The 22,477-nt window shown below is 41.8% G+C and overlaps 1 long non-coding RNA gene across 2 annotated transcripts in view; it reads right to left on the bottom strand.

The window, feature by feature from the left end:
- Positions 1-10,767: 10,767 nt before the first annotated feature.
- LOC112547268 (uncharacterized) overlaps positions 10,768-22,477 on the bottom strand; it is a 108,145-nt gene continuing 96,435 nt past the window's right edge. Inside the window, exons 1-4 of one of the 2 annotated variants that reach the window (XR_016349878.1) lie at positions 20,500-20,620; positions 16,589-16,688; positions 15,601-15,714; positions 10,768-11,095 (exon numbers count right to left, since the gene is read on the bottom strand). This is a non-coding gene — a long non-coding RNA (uncharacterized LOC112547268). Of the gene's footprint in view, positions 11,096-15,600; positions 15,715-16,588; positions 16,689-20,499; positions 20,621-22,477 lie in introns of those variants that run through there. The other variant, XR_003091005.3, reaches the window with a different exon arrangement.

Here is a 22,477-nt window from a genome sequence, read left to right as displayed (position 1 = left end):
GAGTTGAAAAAGCAGGAACACTTGATAATCTCTTCCAATCTGTGAATAAAAACTAGGGTGAGATCTACAACCTCTAAAAACATGATAGACATGGTGATCAGAAAGAATTAGCCCAATTAATTCTTTGATTTAAATCCACCTTGTTTCCTCAAACACCTACTACTAGCCACTTTCAGAGAGAGGCTACTTTTGGTCTCATCCAATATGGCTGTTCCTATGTTCCTTTCATAGATACTAAAAAAATTGGATGCTTTTTTGGTAAAAGCCCTCCTTCAGCACACATTACCTGGTCTTGAATAAATGACCAGTTCAGAAAAGTATTCCTAAAATAGCAAATAATCAGCCCTTCTATTGACTTATCCAAATTCCATTTAACTGCAATTTTTGTGAAAGGCAAAGGACAATTTTCTCCAAGTATTCTAGTTAACTGATTATAATAATATGATTCCCACTTTGACAGAGTATCTAGCTATGTTGTATGTATATATCTGTACATATAGATGCACACAAATTTATGTTTTGTGTGTGTGGATATAGATAACACTTCTTCATATTGCCATTAATCCCTTTAGCTTACTACTCATTTTTGTCTCCAGTTTTGTTACTATGAGTTTACATTAATGCCATTAGTGCTCAACTCACATTTTTCCACTTAAGTGAAACCAATAGGATGCTTTGGAAGGATGTCATTATTGCTGTAATCCTTTTTGTTTTTCCATGTTCATAAGCAATAGTATCCCTGCTCCCAATTATCCAGAAAAAAGTCCTATTCACCCTCTATTTAAATTATAACAACAAGAATCCTCTTGAGCCAGAGGAAAGAAATGATTATTTTGCACATTGTAGAATAAGATCACAGTCCTTAAGATTAGACGGGCCTTTCAAAGCTTGAAAAGGAAACAATTCTGATGTTTGTTCCATTAAAAATTTAGATAACAGTTCTGAAACCACAGGTGTGCTAAGGTTATTTTGTGCAGAAAGTTTTCTTTGCTAATCCTGATTAAAATTACCATGTTTTAGCATATATAACACACGGGTTATGCAAAGTTTTACAACCCCCCCCATCCTCCACACCACTGGCTATACTCAGCCACGTGTTGTACAAGGTTTTTTTTATTGAAATTACAGGAAGACAAAGCTGGCTCTCCCTGAGATGGGAGATACTCTGTTTAAGGACACAGCTCCTTTGCTCTGCTCCTGACTCTGATTGCCTGGGGCAGACAGCTCGCCCCCAGGGGAGTGCACAGCATGGGTGGAAGGCAGCTCTCCCAGCCGTGGGCAGATGGAGAGGGTTGGAGATGGTGCGAGGGGTAAGCCAGTCACCTTCCCTTCCCTTCCCATGCAGCCTCCCGCGATACAGCCAGTCTGCTCTGCCAGACTGCAGCCATCTACTCTGTGCTTTGGCAGTTGTGCAATGATGTATCTGGAGCTCAAATGCTTCTGTGCAACAGGCTCAGACCCTTGTTATGGTTCATTAACAGTACCCACTGTGCATCTCCTGCGGGCTATACATGTGAGCGGATTATCTAAGACTTTTTTTACACAATCAGGAAAAATCGCGGGTTATACATGGGTGCAGGTAATACACGTGCTTGGGTTATATATGCTAATTTACGGTACATTACATATGAGCAGGATTCTCTCCTCAACCTTCTGAACAGCTAGGGGTGGGGGAAGAGGATGGAGAAATGCTCACCCTACTTGCCTGCTCATAAAACCTACTTTGCACGTACCTATAGAGCTTTAGCAATTTTGTTATGTGAAAACATTTACAACATTTCTTAGAGACAAGAGCTTTTGGAGAAAACATGGCGTTACCATAGTGATATTTTTCTACTCTGAAATGTTACCATGCTGACTTTTTTTTTCTCTTTAGGTTTCTGCAAATACCATTTCTGTTCATTCAAACTGTGAGTTAATCTCTTAACCCTTACTTCATGGTAAATTTTGTTTTGTGCTGGAAATTATTGGCTGCTATATGACTATTTCTAATGAGAGTGGATACAAAGAATTTTTCATTCTGCTACAACTAGGTTGCTCAAAGTTATGTCATGGATTTTCAACTTGATATCTTTATAAGAACAGTGGTCCCCAAATACTGGCATTTTCCTAGCTGTTACTAAGAATCAGGAGATCTAGGTTCTAGCACTGAACCTGCAGTAGATGTATTCTATAATCTTGAGGAAAATACCAAATGCATCTGTGGCATCACATTCATAAAGTGTAGACAAAGCACTTATTACTAGTTCCTCCTTTCTATGGATCTTGAAATCCTTTAAAATATAGGCATTCCCATCCTATCAGCCGCTTTTCCAATCAGCCGCTTTTCCGGAAAAACTTGCCAGCTGTCTACACTGGCCGCTTGAATTTCCACAAAAGCACTGACTTCCTACTATAAGAAATCAGTCCTTTTTGCGGAAATACTATGCTGCTCCTGTTCGGGCAAAAGTCCCTTTTGCACAAAAGAGCTAGAGTAGACAGCTGAGATTTGTTTTCCTCAAAAAAGCCCCGATCGCGAAAATGGGGCTTTTTTTGCGGAAAAGCGCGTCTAGATTGGCCATGGTCGCTTTTCCACAAAAAGTGCTTTTGCAGAAAAGCGTCCGTGCCAATCTAGATGCTCTTTTCCGAAAATGCTTTTAACGGAAAACTTTTCCGTTAAAAGCATTTCCGGAAAATCATGCCAGTCTAGAGGTAGCCCACCAGCACGAGAAAAAGTTTATTAGGACATGGGCTATGCAGAAGATGGAAGCTGCATTTTGATTTGACTTCAGAAATGATTCCGAAAATTGACTGTGTTCCAACTAGAAACAAAACCCAAAAGTTTTAAAGTACGCCATGAAGGAAAAGTCCTCCCCCCCCCCCACAAATTTATTTATGGTCAATCAAAATATTTCATTGTGATTTTCTTTTACATTATGTTACAACATTATATGTACAACATTCAAAACGTTCAAAATAAAAGTATTTACAAAATGAAAAATCAAAATATTTCATTCTAAAAAATGAAATGTCAAAATAAGATGCGTTTCTATTAAAGAAATAAGGTGGGTGAGGGTATTTTTTATTGGTCCAAATTGTGTTGATAAGGACAAACTTTCAAGTTACATGGAGCTCTTCTTCAGGTCTGGGAAAGATACAGCCAAAATAAGAGAAAAATACAAGATGAAACAGATTGCTTAGCATAAATACATGTTTCAGAAAGATAACTGTGTTAGTCTGGTTCTGCAAAATTAACAAGTCTGGTGGCACTTTAAAGACTAACAAATTCAGCTGAACATAAACTTTTGTGAGGTACAGCTCACTTCCTCAAATGCTGAATAGAAACACGACAGAAACAAAACAAAACAAAACAGAAAACTCACCACCCCAACACATAGTCCTGTGGCATCTTAGAGTATGTCTATATTGCAGTTTTTCTGGAAAAACGGTCATTTTTCTGGAAAAACTACACTTATGTCCACACTGCAATTGCATTCTTTCGACAGAAAGTCGAAAACACAGGGTTTTTTCCAGCAGCGGTAAACCTCTTTTTATGAGGAAAAGGTGTGTGTGGATGGAGAAGAGGGGTATTTTTTCGAAAGAAGAGGTCTCCAGGAAAAAGCACAGGTGCCCTAGTGGCCACTCCGTTCATAGTAATCACAACTTAAATGTGAGATATATATACGCTATCTTTGAAAAAGCAGATTGCTTTTTCAATGTGCTTTTGCTGTGTGGATGCTCTCTTTCGGAAGAAGTTTTTCCAGAAGATTTCTTCCGGAAAAGCTTCTTCCAAAAAAAGCCTGCAGTCTAGACATAGCCTAAGAGACTAACAAAAATATATAGAATCATGAGATCCAGATACAGATATACCATGCAAACAAAATATACTATTTTTATTAACAGCACTAAACAAATTAAACTGATCACTGGTACATATTTGTGTCTTCAGAAATCTTTAAAATAAAATATAGATTATCTGATGAATTATAATACATGTTCAGTATTACAACATTTCAAAATCTTACCCCTAGGAATAGTCTGAATAATCAGAAATTATTTCAAAGGAGCTGGCTCCAAGATGTTCCATCAGACAAGCCAAATGGTCCAGAAACATATGCCTCACTGTTTCCAGGCCCTCCAGCAACAGAGTCCTTATGGCACAAGTCTCATACCAACATACAGCAAAAGACAATGAAAAATCAATAAAGAAGCAGACTACAGGCAGTCCCCGGGTTACGTACAAGATAGGGACTGCAGGTTTGTTCTTAAGTTGAATCTGTATGTAAGTCGGAACTGGCGTCAGCCGCTGCTGAAACTGATCAGTTTCAACCGCGGCTGAATCTGGATGCCAGTTCTGACTTACATACAGATTCAACTTAAGAAACCCAGGCGTCCCCAAGTCAGCTGCTGCTGAAACTGATCAGCGGCTGATTCCAGGAAGCCTGGGGCAGAGCAACTCTGCCTCGGGCTTCCTGTAGTCAGCCGCTGGTCAGTTTCAGCAGCGGCTGAATCAGGACGCCTGGGGCAGAGCAGCTGGGGTGCTGCCCGGTTGGTCCGGAGCAGCGTTGCGGGACCAACCCGGCAGCCCCCAGCTGCTCTACCCCAGGGGTTGGCAAGAAAAGCCTGGTCTGCTGGGGGGGGCATTAGCTGCACTCCCCCCCAGCAGACCAGGGAGACGGGGGTGGCGGGACTGCCCAAGTCCTCCACGGCTTTGCTCTGTCTCCCTGGTCTGCTGACCTGGGAGACCCGGAGCAAAGCCGCAGAGCACACGGGCAGCGGGACAGTCCAGGCGCGCCGCGGCTGTCACACTGCTGGCATGCTCCGAGGCTTTGCTCCCCATCTCCCTGGTCTGCTGGTCAGACCAGGGAGACGGGGAGCAAAGACGCGGCGCACGCCCGCAGCGGGACAGCCCAAGCGCGCCCGGGCTGTCCCGCTGCTGGCGTGCTCCAAGGCTTTGTTCTCCGTCTCCCTGGTGTGCAGGGAGATGGGGAGCAAAGCCTTGGAGCACGCCCGCAGAGGGTCAGCCTGGGCGCGCTTGGGCTGTCCCGCTGCGGGCGTTCTCTGCGGCTTTGCTCTCCATCTCCCTGGTCTGCAGGGAGACAGGGAGCAAAGCCTTGGAGCACGCCTGCAGCGGGACAGCTCAGGTGGGCCCGGGCTGTCCCGCTGCGGGCGTGCTCCGCAGCTTTGCTCCTGTCCCCCTAGTCTGCTGGGGGGGTCCAGCAAAGCCGCTGGACCCCCCCCCAGCAGACCAGGGACACCAGAGCAAAGCCGCCGACTGGGCGGCTGGCTTTGTTCGAGTGTCCCTGGTCTGCTGGAGGGGTCCAGCGGCTTTGCTGGACCCCCCCAGCAGACCAGGGAGACCAGGAGAAGCTTTTCTCACCCCAGAGGACACGGGTGGCGACCCGCCGCCCGTGAGCTCCGGGGCGAGTAAAGCCCCGTTCGTAAGTGCAGATCCGACATAAGTCGGATCCGCGTAAGTCGGGGACTGCCTGTAAACATCAAATTCCTTCAGTGTATTTACAGCTCTTCTTTCAATAGCCACAGCTTCTTCTGACATTGTTCCACTTGTAAGGATGAAAAGCGCTGAAAATTATTTCTTACTTGTGCTCTTGGCATGATCATTAACCTCTTTTTATACATTAACATCACTAGGTTTCAGTGATGAGAGTCCGTTTCACTCCCATTGGAAGGTTTTGCAACAAAAATAGCATGTTACTGCCCACGTTGCTGCCCTGGGAATATCTCAGCAAAATAAATGGAGTGATGAAGACCTGGAAACTTTTTTTTTTTTAATTTACTCTGGCAAAAGCTACAGATAAGATCTCAGAGTCCTGGGGCAACATGGCAGATTTAAGAACCAGTTGTGTCCCCTGGAAAAGTCCCATCCAGTGCTCTTCCTGGGCCTGATCCATAATCTTTAATGGGAGCTGTATTGGATACTATATGGAGTAAGAATCGATGTAAGAAGTTTGGTTTTGAATTTCTGGGACTTTAGGAGGTCAGATAAGAAGCTTCTTACTACCACAACAGATAGATCGGTGTTTTAAGTTAGAAAAGGAATATCAACATTGGTATTGCTATAATGTTTTAATATGCATGACAATCAGCGGTGACGAGGAATCTAGCCAGTTTAGTTGATCCTGTCAAGCAATCCATACACGTGTTACTTCAGAAGCTCTACGGGAAAGAATTTTCAATAAAAGAATATGAAAAATATCATTGGAGCTTTGCTTCATAATTCAAAAATCAGAGATACTAGGTTTCTTGAAAGATTGAAGACCCATAGATCTAGTTTTTGTGTTGGGACAATGAAGGAACATTTTTAATCTCTTCTCAGTTTGGCAAACTAAGAAATTAATTTGGGAAGCTTGGTAGAGCTGGAGTTTGAATTTTGCAAGCACCAGTTCATCCATTGCTCAACAAAACTAAATCCTTTTTTCAATTCTTTTTTCCTTGACTAAGAAACCACACAAACCCATTCTAATTCTCTGCCAGTTCTGACTCTAACCTAAAACTTTCACAAATATATGTAATTAATTTGAATACCCTGGCTTGGAAAATAAAATAGAAATGGTAAATGTCCAAACAGACAGAAGTCACTGGTATTCTTGGATTTGCATGTGACTTTTTCATATATGGACTTTTGAAAAAAAAAGAGTTAGCTAAACATCGGCAGGGATTTGCCTGAGGTATTCAGAGTTATCAAGAGTTTAATGAAAACGTATTGTTGCCTCTGTTTCACAAATTAATAAAGTGAAGAGAATAGACACCTTTTTTCTACTATATCCTTTGCAAACGTGCATAGAGAATTCTGCCAGTTTCATTTTATTGTCAATATGGAATCACATTGAAGATCTGGATTAACAAATGTCCATGAATGTGTCAGTGACTTCAATAAAAAACCCTCAACTGTTCTGTGTTTTGAAAGCCAACATTTGGCAAACACCAAGAATTCCATTTACAAGAAGTCACTCTGATCAATGTCACTCTGACACTCATAATATGAACCAGGATGTTTATTAAAGAAGGATGTGATTATACTGTTGTATGTCATTTTTCTAAAAAGAGCCATTACAAAATACTTAGAGCTGTTTAACTTACTAAGCTCATTTGACATTTTAAATAAGCACTGACAGTAAATACAGAAATGAAAACAATGGCAGCTGAACTATAGTTTGAGTCATCCTTCAGATAGTTCACCTTTTATTAATTTAGCTGCATAAAGCTGTACAGGGCATGGCATAGCTCCAAAACTAGAAGAAAAACACAGTACAACAACTATTTATGGAATGCTATTGGAGAGCTTGATATGTTCATAAAAACGAAGTAAGTAGACTAAGGCAGGATATTGAAAGTATGGTGTACATTGCTGCCAGAATACTGAATAGTAATGGGGAATGTTCCAATTTTTTCATCCCTGTGCAGAATAAATGCACCAAGGCATGTGTAGATGTGTACCACCAATAGAAACATATGTTGCCATCTGTGGTCCCTGCAGGTACTCTGCTAAACACTTGGGTGGCATTTAAATTTCTCCTTGGTAGCCACCCAAGGACTCGGGCACCGGATTGATTTCCTCTGCCCAACTAGAAGGACTGTCAAAATCAGATGGATCATCAAGGATCAATGCGATATAAAGTATTTCAACGATCCTTCTGGGTGGGCAGAGGAGATGATTCCTGTTCACAAGTTAGAGGCAAACATTTTCAAAGTTATAAAGTAAAGCTTATTTTCTTATAGCATGGAATATAGACATTACAAGTGTGATTAATACAAACATTTCATAGCATCTACACTTTAAATGCATTTTATATGTCTAATATCTATTTTAAGCAAAACTTACATACAGGTGACTTTGCCTGGTCTCCAGCTATGAGGCGGTCATGTTTTAACTATTGCCTGCAGTCTGGGCAAGAGCTGTCATTTGGCCTGCCCAGTAGTAGTGAATAAAACTAACTGAAGTTGAATTACTTCAAAACTTGCATCATTCATTGAAACAATGTAAAAAAACCCTCATTACTTGCAGGAAAAAAACCAACTTAAAACAGGATTAATAACTCCTGAATTAAAAAATTGTAAAAGAAAAAGGGAAATAAAACAGATTTTTATATTAATCTAAATACCCATCAAAAGGACATTTCTCAATTTATTCATGTCCATTTTTTAAATTAATACTATCACAGGTTTGAGTTTCACTCGTAAGTACACCAATTTTAAAGATTTTGCTTGTTTGGTGAACTTTCATTTGAAAGATAAGGTAGTGTACAATAGCTAAATGAGTTTTGCATCTTGTTCAACAAGCCCATTGTTTATCCCACTTCGTTGTTTACTAGAAGACCTACCCAGCATTGCTTGAGTCCATAACTCAACTACTTTTTTTTTAATCCTTCATTTATATGGCTCTGAGATGGGGATGGAGAAGGAGGGGTTAAGTAAGCTGGCTGCCCCAGGGACGGTGGACTACCTCAGTCCTCTCTCACCACATGAGCATGAGGCCAGGTGAGAAGTGCCTCTCCATGGGCACTGCTGCTCCCCTAGCAGGGGCTGCTCCAGGGGAGGGTGCATGTCCCTCAGTGGGGGCAGGTTCAGGTTCATCTGCCCCCTGCACTCCCGAGCCAGTGAGGAATGTAGCAAACTGTGTACTTTCCCCTCGCTCCCTGACAAAGAGGAATCGATAGCAACGTCCTAGTACAAATCAGAGGTAATGGAACAAGTTCAGCCACCTCCATTCTCCTTAAAGGGCACATAGGAGAATAGGAGGCTCGTGGCCGGGGAAGTCCCAGAGGGCATAGGGTTCCCCCAACCAGCATCTTTCAGCTACCTGGTGATTCTGTTTCTGTATGGTTTTATGTGAAGCAATCTTATTCCATACACATCCCATTTCCTTGGCACAAACAAACTTTACCTTGCTTTAAATTATGATAAGAGGAGGCTGAATGGTGAATTTGGTGGTCCTAGTTCTTACCGTTTAGGTGGAGCTCTTGAGCAAATGGGCTCACAGATGAATGGACAGACAGATTAACAATGTTTCTAAAGTATATAGTAAGAGCACGTCTACACAGCAGTGTTATTTGGGAATTTTATTCTGAAATAACATAGTCTGTGCCTATACTGCATTTGACATAATAATGTTGAGCTGGAGGACTTTACACTCCGGCTCCTGTAACCCTCATTTTATGAGTAAGAGAAGTTGGAGGAAGAGGGCTCTCTCTCAGACTTCTTGCTGTGTAGACAGTGCCAAAAGCCGAAATAAGCTATATCAATTTAAGCTACGCAATTGACGTAGCTCAAGTCATGTAGCTTTTTTCGGCTTTAGCCATGATGTGTAGACATGCCCTAAGATAATGGAGGGCCTCTCCCAATACAAACACATGAAACGTCTGAGATTACTAAAGAATTCGATTGCACCCCACTGCACCACTCTCTCAAGGCACATTGCACTCTGATTTTCCACGATTGTGGGAAGTAGAACACGATTGTGGGAAGTAGAAGCTTCCTGCCACTATGGAGAAGTGGGGCACAATGGGCGGGGAAGGTGCCATGGCAGAGAAGAACAGACTGCTAGGCCGCTCCTGCTGCCGTTGTGAGTATGCAGGGAGTGGAGGCTGCCACCCTGTTCCAAGTCCTATAATCCCCCCGGCTGCATTGCTTGGGGAGGGGGCAGAAAAAGGGTGGGGTAGACGTGGGGCCAGTGACACAGGGGTTGCACTGGGCCCTGCTCCTGGGATACTTTGGGGGGTAGGGATTGCCCCAGGCTCTGTGTCTTAGGGATGACCCTGTATGAGCTCCCTTTATGAGCTAGGCCAAGCTATCTTGCCCTGCAGCTCGCAATCTGGTGCCAGGAGCACAAAGCACCATTTTTTTTAAAAAAAGGATACATACATCAACACTTTACATTAACTTCTAGTACAAGGAAAAGGGAGTGTACGTGAGACTACCCATGACTAAGTTGGCAGAAATGGTAATGGCCAAAATAGTGATAGCTGTGGCAGTTTTGGTGATGGCCACAGTACGCGGGTCAGTAAAAGATTAATGCCATGCCTGGTGAAAGCACTGATTAGTTTTAGCAAATCATAGGATCTGCTGTTGATCAAACTAATCAGCACCTTGCCAGCTCTGTCTGGCAAAAGGCAGTGTATAAAGTAAGAATGGGTACGGATTGTTAAAAAAGGAGGACATTCACAGAATCTGCTGAGGAAACCCTGACAAGGGTGGGAAAGTAACGAGATGCTTGAAAGATCTTAATCACTTGGCAAGGGGAGCTTGATGGAGAAATAAGTTCTACAGGATTCTGAGCTGTAGCTGTGTTAGTCTGTTCAGCAAAAACAACAAGGAGTCCAGTGACCCTTTAAAGACTAACAAACTAATGCCCTAATAAATTTGTTAGTCTTTAAAGTACCACTGGACTCCAAGTTGTAAAGGAGAAAGTGGTGACATCAAGGAACACGACTGTGCAGGGAGGTCTTAGAGCATATTGTGGAATGATAGAGTCACAGAACGCTAATGATCCTATGCCTTGGAAAGGGACAGCATGCCACAGTGGTACAAGTGGGTTACTCGGGATTGGAAATAACATTATTCTATAAAATGTTATTAGAATGCAAATGCTGTGAAAAAAATGCAATGCAAGCAGTGCCCTGCGTTCCCTTTTTCTCTTTTTGATGGAATTACAACAGGTCACCACTGAAAGATTTTAATTGCTTTAGTAATGGAAAAGGTGGAGTTAAAACCTTTCCAGATTCAGACTTTCTTCTCAGCTTGAATTTCAAAGAGATGAAGCGACAAAAATGAAATGAACAGTCATTTATATTCATTAGAGAACCTTACAATTAAATTGCATGCATCAGGGAGGACACTTATGGGACCTTCTGATTATGCACTCGTGCTTCAGCATGGTTTCTCCTTGATGGGGTTACTGTGGTACTAATGGCAGCTCTGGAAGGTCTGATTGTGGTGGCGGTGGCAGTAGAGATGGTAGCTGTCCTGAGCTTGGTAGCTCCAGTGGTTGTGGCTTGCATGGTGGTAGCCATACTGGTGGGCCCAGCTGTAGTGGGCTTAGGGGCTGTACTGGTACCGGTGGATGTGGTAATGGTCCTGCCAGCTACGCAGGTGATGGCTGTTGAAGACATTAAATAAACATTTTAAAAATAGTAAATTTTAAGATGTTAGGATGTACAGCATCAGGCAAACCTTGGCAGAACACTGTCCTACTCATTCTTAGGGTATGTACAAGGGCATCATTTACAACTTGAGGAGATAACTTTCTGAAGAGCACAGGCACTGCTGAAGAGGGGGCTGACTACCCCAAGTACATACCCCTCCAAGATGTTAGGCACGCATTCAGGGTGGCTAGCACTTTCTGCCTTTTGCGCTGCTAAGGTTATACTCTACTTTTGGCATGCCAGCTCAATCAGCACTAGTGCAGGAATGTTTGTGTGATCTTGGAACTACACCCTCAGCCTGAAGTGCATTCACTTAAAGAGTAAACAAATAGGACTGCACAAAGATTACTATGAAATGTATATGGTTTAATAGATTGCATCCTTTCTAGAGATGATTATTATTTAAACTAGCTGATTGAAAATCAGATTTGCTACTATGGAATTCTATTACAGTTTATAGGAGGATTAAAAAAGATAACCAAAGCAAAGCTCTCATTTTTAATTAAATTCTATAGGACTTGTCTATGAGAGATCAATGCTGCTGTAGTTTTATATTGGAATACTCCATTCCAGGAAAGGTAGCAATGCAAACATAAGAGGGAAAATATTACATCATTTAAGAACCCAGGGCCTGATTCTGATCTCATAACAATATATCTTGAGTAATTCAATTGGTGCAATTGCTGTCTTGCTCAATTGCAAATGAGAGCAGAATCAGGATCTAAGACTTCACATGGAGCACTCTAGCTAGTTTAATGTAACTGAAAATACAGGCAGTCCCCGGGTTACGCGAGTCCGACTTATGTCGGATCCGTATTTATGAACGGGGCTTTTCTTGCCCCGGAGGACGCGGGCAGCGGGACCGCCCAGACGCGCCGCAGTCCCACCGCCCACGTCCTCCGGGGCGAGAAAAGCTGCTCCACATCTCCCTGGTCTGCTGGGGAGAGGGGGGCCAGCAGACCAGGGAGATACGGAGCAAAGCTGCGGAGGATGCAGGCGGCAGGACCGTGGCGCGTCTCTGTCCCGCCGCCCGCGTCTTCCTGGTCTGCTGGGGGGGGGCGCAACTAGTGCGCCCCCCACCCAGCAGACCAGGCTTTTCTCGCGGACGCCTTTAGTAGAGCAGCTGGGGCGCTGCCGGTTGGTCCCGCAGCGCCGCTCCTCGGCGCTACTGGACCAACCCAGCAGCACCCCAGCTGCTCTGCCCCAGGCGTCCTGATTCAGCCGTTGCTGGTCAGTTTTAGCAGCGGCTGAATCAGGACGCCTGGGGCAGAGCAGCTGGGGTGCTGCCGGGTTGGTCCAGTAGCGCTGAGGAGCGGCGCTACTGGACCAACCCAGCAGCACCCCAGCTGCTCTGCCCCAGGCGTCCCCAAGTCAGCCGCTGCTGAAACTGTCCAGCGGCTGACTACAGGAAGCCCGAGGCAGAGTTGCTCTGCCCCGGGCTTCCTGGAATCAGTCGCTGATCAGTTTCAGCAGCAGCTGACTTGGGGACACCTGGGGTAGAGCAGCTGGGGTGCTGCCGGGTTGGTCCCCACAGCTCCAAGGTGCGGCGCTGCGGGGACCTACCCGGCAGCGCCCCAGCTGCTCTGTCCCAGGCGTCCAGATTCAGCTGCTGTTGAAACTGATCAGCGGCTGATTCCAGGAAGCCCGGGGCAGAGAAACTCTGCCTCGGGCTTCCTGTAGTCAGCCGCTGGTCAGTTTCAGCAGCGGCTGAATCTGGACGCCAGTTCCGACTTACGTACAAATTCAACTTAAGAACAAACCTACAGTCCCTATCTTGTACGTAACCCGGGGACTGCCTGTAATCTTAAAAGGGTTCCTGTAAGCATTATTTTAAAACTAGTGAGGGAAAAGATATTGAGGAAGATCAGAAGGGGGCCATGTTGTCTTGTTTTGTTGGGGATCACTAAACAAAAATATATAAATATTTATGATATTTTTTAAATGTTACTTAAAAATGGGATATACTTTGGTAGTAAATGCCATTGTACTGTTGTAATGAGTAATATTGTTTGTCTTGGGTATTCTAAAATTACATATTTAATTCTGATTTAACCAGAGGAAGTAGAGAGGTCCAAAAACAACTTTGAATGCTTCATGATCTCTTTTTCGTTAGAATTTTGAAATAGAAATAAGAGGGCTACATTGAGAATCTACATTAATGCTCTTTTGTGAGAAAAATGCTTCTAGAAGAAACAGAAATTAATATTTTATCATGAAAGTGTTTCAAAACCACCTGATCAAAACAGATCAGGTGAAATCTTGAAAGCTGAAAAGGAATGTTATTGTTCTCAATAATGTTAAAGGGGGCATTTTCAAAAGCACACAAGGGATTTGGCAACACAAGACCCTTAGATCTTAATTAAGACAAACTCCTCAAACCTGTTCACACTTTTAAAAATCTCCACCTAAAATTCTTGAATGATTAAGAAACTGGCAAATATTTGGGTCTCATATGTAGAAGTTAGTGATTATTATAACTGTGATTCCAAGGATAAAAAAATCACACAAATTGCCTGAAATTTGAAGGAAACAAATGCTTTCATGATGCATTTATTTTATATTTCAGAGAAGTAGCCATATTAGTCTGTTCCAGTAAAAACAGCAAGCTGATGTGGTTAGGTCCTGCAATGGTGTCACGAGGGTAGATGTGTGGACAAAGTTGGCAATGGCATCTGTTGGATGGATGGATTCCTAGGGCTCTGTCTAGACTACAGAGTTTTCCAGGGAACTGTCTACTCTTCTGACATTTTTTGCGAGGAAGAAGGGCTCTTCCAAAAGAGGAGGTTTTTCTGAAATGTGGCCCAGTTTACACGGGCCAAATTTCAGAAAAGCCTCTTCCAAAAAAAAGCGTACCTTTTTCCAATAAAAAGCAGCAGTCTAGACGTAGCCTAGATTAGTTTTTCTGTTGTGGGGTGAGAAGTTGGTGAGTATGTGTGTCAGGTTGGGGGATTGTCTAGAAGCGAGGACTGGCCTGCCTCCCAAGGTCTGTGAAAGTGAGGAATTGTTATCTATAATAGGCTGTAGATCCTTGATGATGTGTAGGAGAGGTTTTAACGCGGGGGTGTGTGAGAGAGAGGTTACTTCTAGGTATCCGTCTGGCTTTACCAATCTGTTGCTTCACTTCTCCAGGTGGGAATTGTAGTATTAAAAACAAAGGACCTAACCACATCAGCTTTATCATCAAAGGCTACTTCATGTGCACATCTACTAATTCAATATATGCCAACAATGGCCCCCCTCCACCTCTGCCTTTTATAGTTGTGGACTTCAAAGTTGCAATTCTCAGGCAAAAAAAAAAAAAAAAAAAAAAAAAATCAAACACAGATTGAAACAAGAAACTGCTGAGCTGGAATTCATATGCAAACTTGACACCCTGAACCAAGGTGTAAATAGACCCATGGAGTGGTTCACACATTACAATCGGTAATTTCCCATTCAAGTACTCTCCCCTTCTCACCACTGTTGGAGATGAGCCACATCCATTCTGATTTAATTGGCATTGTCACACACACCCATCTCTGTATCTTTTTTCCTTCAGAATCTGAAGAAGTAAGTTGTAGCTTACAGAAGCTTATGCCCTAATAAATGTTAGTCTTTAAGGTGCCACTGGATCCCCTGTTTTTATATTAAGGTTCTATTCATTAATGGTTTGTAAAGGGTTACTAGATGGCCAATGAACGTTATAAACAGATTAGAGGTGAATAGCATATGTTCTGTATGTTTATAAATGCATCAACAGATGTTTTTATAGATGGTTACAACCCATTGTTATAAAAAAAACTATTGGACTCTATTTCTATATACAAAAACTGATTAAATCATCTGTTACATTTTTATTATTAATCTTTACTAAATTACGGATTGATGGAACACTAATACAAAAGAATAACAGTAGTAACTGAGTTACTGATCCTTGAAAGAAAGGAAAAACAGGAATTCTCCCTGAGTTGCTTGGTGCTCAGTAAGAGTAGAAAAGATTCTATCAAGTACATTCAAAAGATTCTATTAAGAGCCTATGTTAGATGCAGGAGAGTGAACAACTGGACATTTTTCTAAAGATGTGTAATAGCTCAAACAAAAGATATGGACTTAATGGAAAAAATTTTGAATGAGGTTTTATAGCCTGTATTATGGAGGAAGTCAGACCATGATGATCTCTTCTGACCCTAAACACTAATATATGAAATATACTCTCTCTAAAACCCATAAATCTTTCAAGAAAAAAAGAATAAATAACCTCTAAACCTTTGAAAGGGAATGCTTGCTCACTGTTGTATTGTCAAAAATGCTGCTATGCTAATCCCCAGTGCCACAGAACTACTGATAAACCAGAGCCATCAGTAGCAGGGACAGAGAAGGAGTGCACCTATACTAATGCTAGCATCATCACAACTATACTGCAAGTGTAGGTGCAGTAAAGGGGCACACCACTAATAATTAATATAGCACACTCACATACATGTGGGAAGAAGGAAGGTACAACACCAAAGTAATGCAATTCCTATGCTCAGTGCATACATGTAGGCTCCCTCACGCCAGGACGTCACCGTGTTGACTGATTTTAGATACATTGCTAAAAAAGATAAAACAAAATGTGATGAAAAGAATATTTATGAAAGAAAATAAATGACACAAAAATTTATTGCTCATTTTTGTTTCCTGTATCCCTTGAAACATATTTGGTGACCACAGAGCCAGGTCACACTGTGTTATTTTCCAGGACACTGGCTTGTGTGAGGTGACATCAGTTTCCGGCATCAGCTACTATAATGTTCAGTACATATGGCATAAATGTGAAGTGATGCTGAGATTTTATATTCAGTGAAATATGATATGTTTCATGCAGGGTGTTGATGTTTGTGTACTTCAAAATCAACTGTTTGACAAAACCTTGCCCAGAACTTTTAACTTATTGGAGTCTCCTCTGTCCTGTGCAACACCTTCTAAGGTTCTTGAGGCAGGACTTTGTCATGTATAACTCTCCTTCCTTTTTGGTAGTAAATCTTCTCAGTGTATAGTGTATCTACTTTTATAGTGTATCTTGGGGGTATGTCTACATTGAAGCTGGGAGCCAAGGTAGACAAACATGCGCTAGCATGGTGGACAACGTAGCAGGGGCTGCATCACAGACTAGACATTTGAGTACAAGGCTACCAAACCCCTGGATCCAAGCTTGGGTGACTAGCTAGGGTTGCAGCATCCACTCTACTATTTTTGTGGACTAGCTTGATCAGCTCTATTGCATGTCTGTCTACCAGGGTTGAGAGGCATGTTCCCAGATGCAGTGTAGACATATCCTTGGAAAACAATGGTGGCACTTAAAGAGGATGAAGTGCTCTGCTTTCAAAAGTGCGATTGGAAGAAGATATGCAAATTCCTGGGGAATTTGCATATTTTCTTTCGACCATTCCCCATAGTCTAGATGAGCCCAAGCTGTTTAGTCTCACCTCCTCTGGCTGCGTCTCTTCATCTCTCACACATTCTTAGCAACCAGCAGTTGTTGCTATCCTAATTGTGACATCACAGTGAGAGTTCTTCCTGGAGAGGCTTGCAACAGTGAGATAGAAAAGGCAAGTAAGAGCAATTTAAACATAGTTAAATGAGCATGCATTACACTTTTATTCATGACATATGCAGCACATATTGTTCCAAAACTACACTGAATTTTTGGCTGATTATGGGCCTGATTTGGAAACACAATTAAAAAATTTGCACCCAGAAATAACTGTAGGTGCAATTCCATTTCAAATCTTTGCCCTTGCATATCACCGGGGCATAGAGATGTTAGAAGAGAATGTTTAGGAAGCAAGTCGAGGACAATAGATTACCATGCCCCATCAGAGCATTGATAAAGTAATCTAGATGTTGAACATTATTCTTGCCCAGCATCATCCATACTAAAGAATTTTCACTTTGACAGAAGACTAGCCATTAGTATGTAGAAATCTGACCTATCATCATTTGAACAGACTCTTCCATATGTTAAAAGAGTACAGTACCTTTTTAACCTAACTTTACGCAGTCCAATATAATAAACTACTACCTCTACTGATACCTAGCTCTTAAACAACACTTTCCATCAACAGTGTTCAAAGTGGTTTACAAAAGAGGCCAGCAGCATTATCCCTATTTTACATATAGGGAAACTGAGGTACTGAGTGGTGCAATGAGTTGCCCAAGATCCCAGCAGAGCCTTGATTTGAACCCAGCTCTCGGGCATTCTAGTCCAGGGCTCAGTCTTCTAGACTACACTGCCAAAGAATTTGCTTCATCACCTGTTCTGGGTTGGGGGCTTCTAGGCATCAGTGAAATGATAAAAGCTGCTCAAGAACGGAGTTGTCATTTGAGTAACCAAGGGGTGTCATCAGGGTTCAATACCCCTTCCCCTAGTTTAATTAGTGTTAGAAAGATGCTCACCCTCCAACCACATTTGGTCGCTTCCTTTCCTCTCTCTTTATAAAATAGGAATCCATTCTGGCAGCTGTGCAAGGGCTACCACTGTCCTAAAGCTGCAGGAACTACAATGACCTCTACTTAGGAAAATTGCTCCATGGAGGGGAAGACTAGGAATAGGCTCCTTTTGTAAGTGCTCAAGTGATGAACATGATATAAATACCCAGATAAATGGACAGACTGATGTGAAGTTTCTCTTCCACAGTGACTCCATGCCTGAGGGGATCCTGTTTAAGCTTCTCTGAATCTAAGAGCTATACATCTTGGCTGCGTCTAGACTGGCCTCTTCAATTTCCGCAAGAACACTGACTTCCTACTGTCTGAAATCAATGCTTCTTGCTATGCTGCTCTCATTCGGGCAAAAGCCCTCTTGCGCAAATGCTTTTGTGCAAGAGGGCCAGTGTAGACAACGCGGTATTGTTTTGCACAAAAAAGCCACGATCGCGAAAATGGCGATCGGGGCTTTCTTGCGCAAAACCACGTCTAGATTGGCACAGACGCTTTTCCGCAAAAAGTGCTTTTGCGGAAAAGCATCTGTGCCAATCCAGACGCTCTTTTCCGCAAATGCTTTTAAAGGAAAACTTTTCCATTAAAAGCATTTGCGGAAAATCATGCCAGTCTAGACGTAGTCCTTGATTAACAACGGGTTCTGCATGACGTCACCTAACCCTGCATCACGCAAATGAATAGAGTTTTACCAATGAGTTCAGGGTTGCAGGATCTTGCCCCATCTCAGGATTACTTTGTCTAGAGTTCAATACATTTATCTGACTATATGAGGCATGAGTCTGTCTCAAGTCCATTAATTGGCAAAGTATCATTATTTTATAACTAGTACCTGTTTTCAGGGAAATAAGTAAAATATTGAAGAGGAAGAAGTGGTGCTTGATATCATGATCCTAAATAATATCCCATGGGACTGGAAAATAGGAATTCAGGAATTATTTCACAATTAAGGGGTTTTATCTTTGTAAATAGCAAGGAAAATATTTTACAACTACTCTTTGTCTGTGAAAGCATAGGCCATCAGATCACAAGCTGTATTCCTTTAATGGATTAACTATTGTCTTATGTTTCCCCAATTTCATCTTGTAAATGTCAAATTTCTTCTTATGCATCTGAGGGTCTGATTTTAAAAAGGTATTGTTCTAACGTCTGAGGAGACAAACATGTAACAACATAGAAGGGGAGTGCTATAAGAAATATATGAATAAAAATGGGGCTATTTTATATTAAAAAAAAAGTAAATCTGAGAAGTTTGCCCTGGATTGTGCAAAGACTGAAATAATATTCAGGGGGTAAGTCCAAAAGGAAATTTCCAGCAAAGACAGACACAAATGGTCTAGAATGCATGTGCTAGATGTAAATACAATGTAGGAAATAGAAATTACAGAATACAATGATACCTAAGCATCATGTGCTGAATAATTCTTTATACCCAAATGGAATACATGCATGTCTCACTGAAATCCTAGTTGATAGATTTTGAGGCTTGTTGCATAATGATGAGTGTCATTTGTTGATAGAAGCGGAGAAAAGATTAAGCAGAGATTTCCAGGGTCAATCTATTTCCCATCCATTCAGATTTACTATAATATCAAAAGCTTTCTTTGCCAACACAGAGTCAGACACTGACAGTTAAGCTTTAAATATGTTAAGGGATTAGACAAAGTAATATCCTGTTGCTACTGGAGTAACCCCCTTCTTTATTTAGAGTATTTTTGTGCTATCAGTGAAAACTGCAGATATCAAGTATTGCCATTTTTGTATACCCAGCTCTCCCACTGAATGAATGAGTCTAATCAATTTAAAAGGAAATTCTACCACTTACAAGCTTGTTCACGAATAGTTTTTGTTTTTTTTATAGCTAAGCAGCCCAGAAAAGCACATAACTTTTGAAACACAATTTCCAAAGAGATTCATAGGGATCTCATTCACTTTTATTTCATTTAATTTTGGTACCAAAGGGCTTCTGAAATATATAGATATAAAATTTACACATGCATGTGTGCAGTCAAGTCAGGTAACTGTGTACCCAAGATTCAATTTATGTGCAAATGAGAGGGTGGCACTTCTCATATGTGAAGGAGAATGTTTCAGATGCCCTTTGAAAAATTTAGCAAGCTAGAGAGAGAGAGAGAGAGAGAGACTGTTAATTCTGCTTTTGTGATGAATACATGCATTGGTGGAGTTGTAAACAAGTTATATAATGTACATGACGTCACCAAAGTCATTTGAATTGTTGTTGTGTTGGTCCCAGGATATTAGAAACACCAGGTGTGTGAGAGCCAGTAAAAGAGATTACTATATCTACCTTGTGTCTCATTGAAATCCAATAGCTGATGCGGTCAGCTTTTTTGTTTGGTTGTTTTTGTATTCTGAATAACCAAGAGTGGTAGTTGCAGCTACACCATTATTCCCCTACACTGCACCTTTAAGTTTCTAAGGTGTTTGGAGGCACTGTTATTTTCTGACACACAGTTGATATAACATGAAGAGACAAACCTGAGACAAACCATCTCAAAGACCTTTGTGATGTTTTACTGCATGCCCTATTTGAATTTTTATTTTAACTGAACCTAGATGCATGGCCATTGTGTATAGAAAATCATAACAGGTTAAAATAATATTAGGTGATAGAAACACCATCTATAAATCTACTAAGTTTTCACCAGAGTGCTATTATGGGAAATTAATGACTTAATATTTTGCATAGCAAAAATTCAGCTTTTTAAAAAGTGCAAATTAGTGCTGGCAAAAAATATTGGCTCTGTCCTGAGAAATAGCATCCTTGATTCATCACCAGCAGTGTGACAAAGCTTCTCTCTCTCTCTCTCACACACACACACACACACACACACACACACACACACACACACACACACACACACACACACCTACCTACCTCAGTGGCACTGTGGAGTAAACAGAGCACTTCATTTACCATGACCCATGCTGTTCTTGGCCTTTCTAATAAGACTGCCGGCTCACATAAAGTATTGTGGGGAGTTTATACCATGGGAGCTGGAAAAGAGACCAAAACGCATCTCATATAAATGACCTAAGTTCCATTATATGGAAACAACTTTTAATCCCGACCAGATGGGTTAGATTGTGGCTATGTCTACACTAGAAACCTTACTGCAGCAAGACTGTAAGGATACAGCTGCACAGCTACAAGATCTCTCATGCAGCTGCCTTATGACAACAAGAACTAACTGTCCTGTCAACAGCTGTAGCTATGTCAGTGGGAGAAGCACTGTGCACATTACCCCTTTTGCTGGCAAAACTTATGTAGTTTATGCTTATGCCTCTGTGCTACATACATTTTGCAGACACAAGTGGTAATGTAAGCATGGCCTTAGGCTGACAATCTAAAGACAAAAGGGTCTGAAGCTCATTAGCAATATCTTCACTGAAGATTTATGCTGCAAGGAGGGCTTCTCTCACCGGTGTGGATAAACACACACACCACCACACCAAGTGACATAAAGTCACTAGTTCAGACTCAGCTTCAATTTCCCATTCACTGCATGTTATTTTGTTTTCCAAATGACTTTTCTTCCAAGAGAACAATTGTTATTCTTAACAAATATTACATGTGTAAGTGCAATCAGCTCTCTATACTAAGGCACACATACTTTACAAATTTAGTTCTGAAGCATATCCCGATGGTCCATCGATCATTTCATAGTTTTTATCTACTTTGACTAATTGTTTCAAGGTTCCTTTTGTATTGAGGGATGAATCATACACCACACAGTACAGTGAACACAGATACCTCTTAGGTCTCTACCATTTTTTCCCCCTTCATTGCATTTTAATACTAAATCATTATGGCTAGATACACGGGTTTAAAATTTGATGGCTGCGTGCACATACAATACATTTTGACACTCAGACATATGGAGGTAGTTAATCCCTTTAGGAATTAGAAAATAACCCAGACTCACACCTACTTTTGAGACACATTTCTAACCAGGAATCAATTTGCATCTGTGTTCCCTTTCATTGTTTGCAGTCAGATATATTAAGCTAAAAAGCCTCTCTGGATCAGAGAATACAACTATACCAAAGCCTTGATTCTGATCCCATCTTCTTTTTAAAAAAATAAAGGCGCAAAAACTGGAAAAAAAACCAGTTCTGACATTTGAAATATAAAATATTATATATTTTTTAACATTTTTACTGGTCTTCTCTTTAGCTATAAAGTGTTTCCTGCTAAAACCCCATTTGGTAATCTTTTAGATGGCATGAAAGAGCATAAGTGTGTGTGGAGGGGGGAGGGAGAGGAGAGTCATGACTCACACAGACTCACCTGCTCATTCTTTGTTTTTCATTTCTAGCAAAAGGGAATCAGACAGTAAAAGAAGGGAACTAAAATAAGGGAAAGTGGTCCCCATATCTGGGCATAATGTGTCACATCACTCAGCAACTGCACCCACACAGCTACTTCTCCTACCAAAGGTGGGGAGCCTAAGGCCTGGGAGATAGATGCAGCATCCAGCTTTCCTGGATCCGGCCCCTGAGGCTCAGTGTCCCCCAACCCCCGCCACCAGCATTGGGGAGCCCACTCTGGTGCTCCAGAACCTTTTCACCTCCCCATGGGGCTCGAACACACAAAATCTGCGAGCCTGCCCACCCCCCATGCCTCCAAGCTCTAGTGTGCGAGGGGAATGTGGGAAGTATCTTTCTCCTTCTCAGTAAGAAGAATGGGCCACATCAGTGTGGAGTTTATTTTTTGTTTGTTTTGCTTCTCACTTGTGCGTAGCTCCCAACTGATTTTGCTGTGCGTCAGCAACGCCAGACCTAAGAAAGGGTCTCCACCTCTGTCCTACACAACTGAGGGCCAGATTTTCAAGACATCACACAAATGTAGGCAC

The sequence above is a fragment of the Pelodiscus sinensis genome, chromosome 6 (assembly GCF_052426305.1).
Source record: "Pelodiscus sinensis isolate ZL-2025 chromosome 6, ASM5242630v1, whole genome shotgun sequence".
Lineage (NCBI taxonomy): Eukaryota > Metazoa > Chordata > Testudines > Trionychidae > Pelodiscus > Pelodiscus sinensis.
The sequence above is the reverse complement of the archived record's forward strand: the minus strand, read 5'-3'. Positions and strand labels throughout refer to the sequence as shown.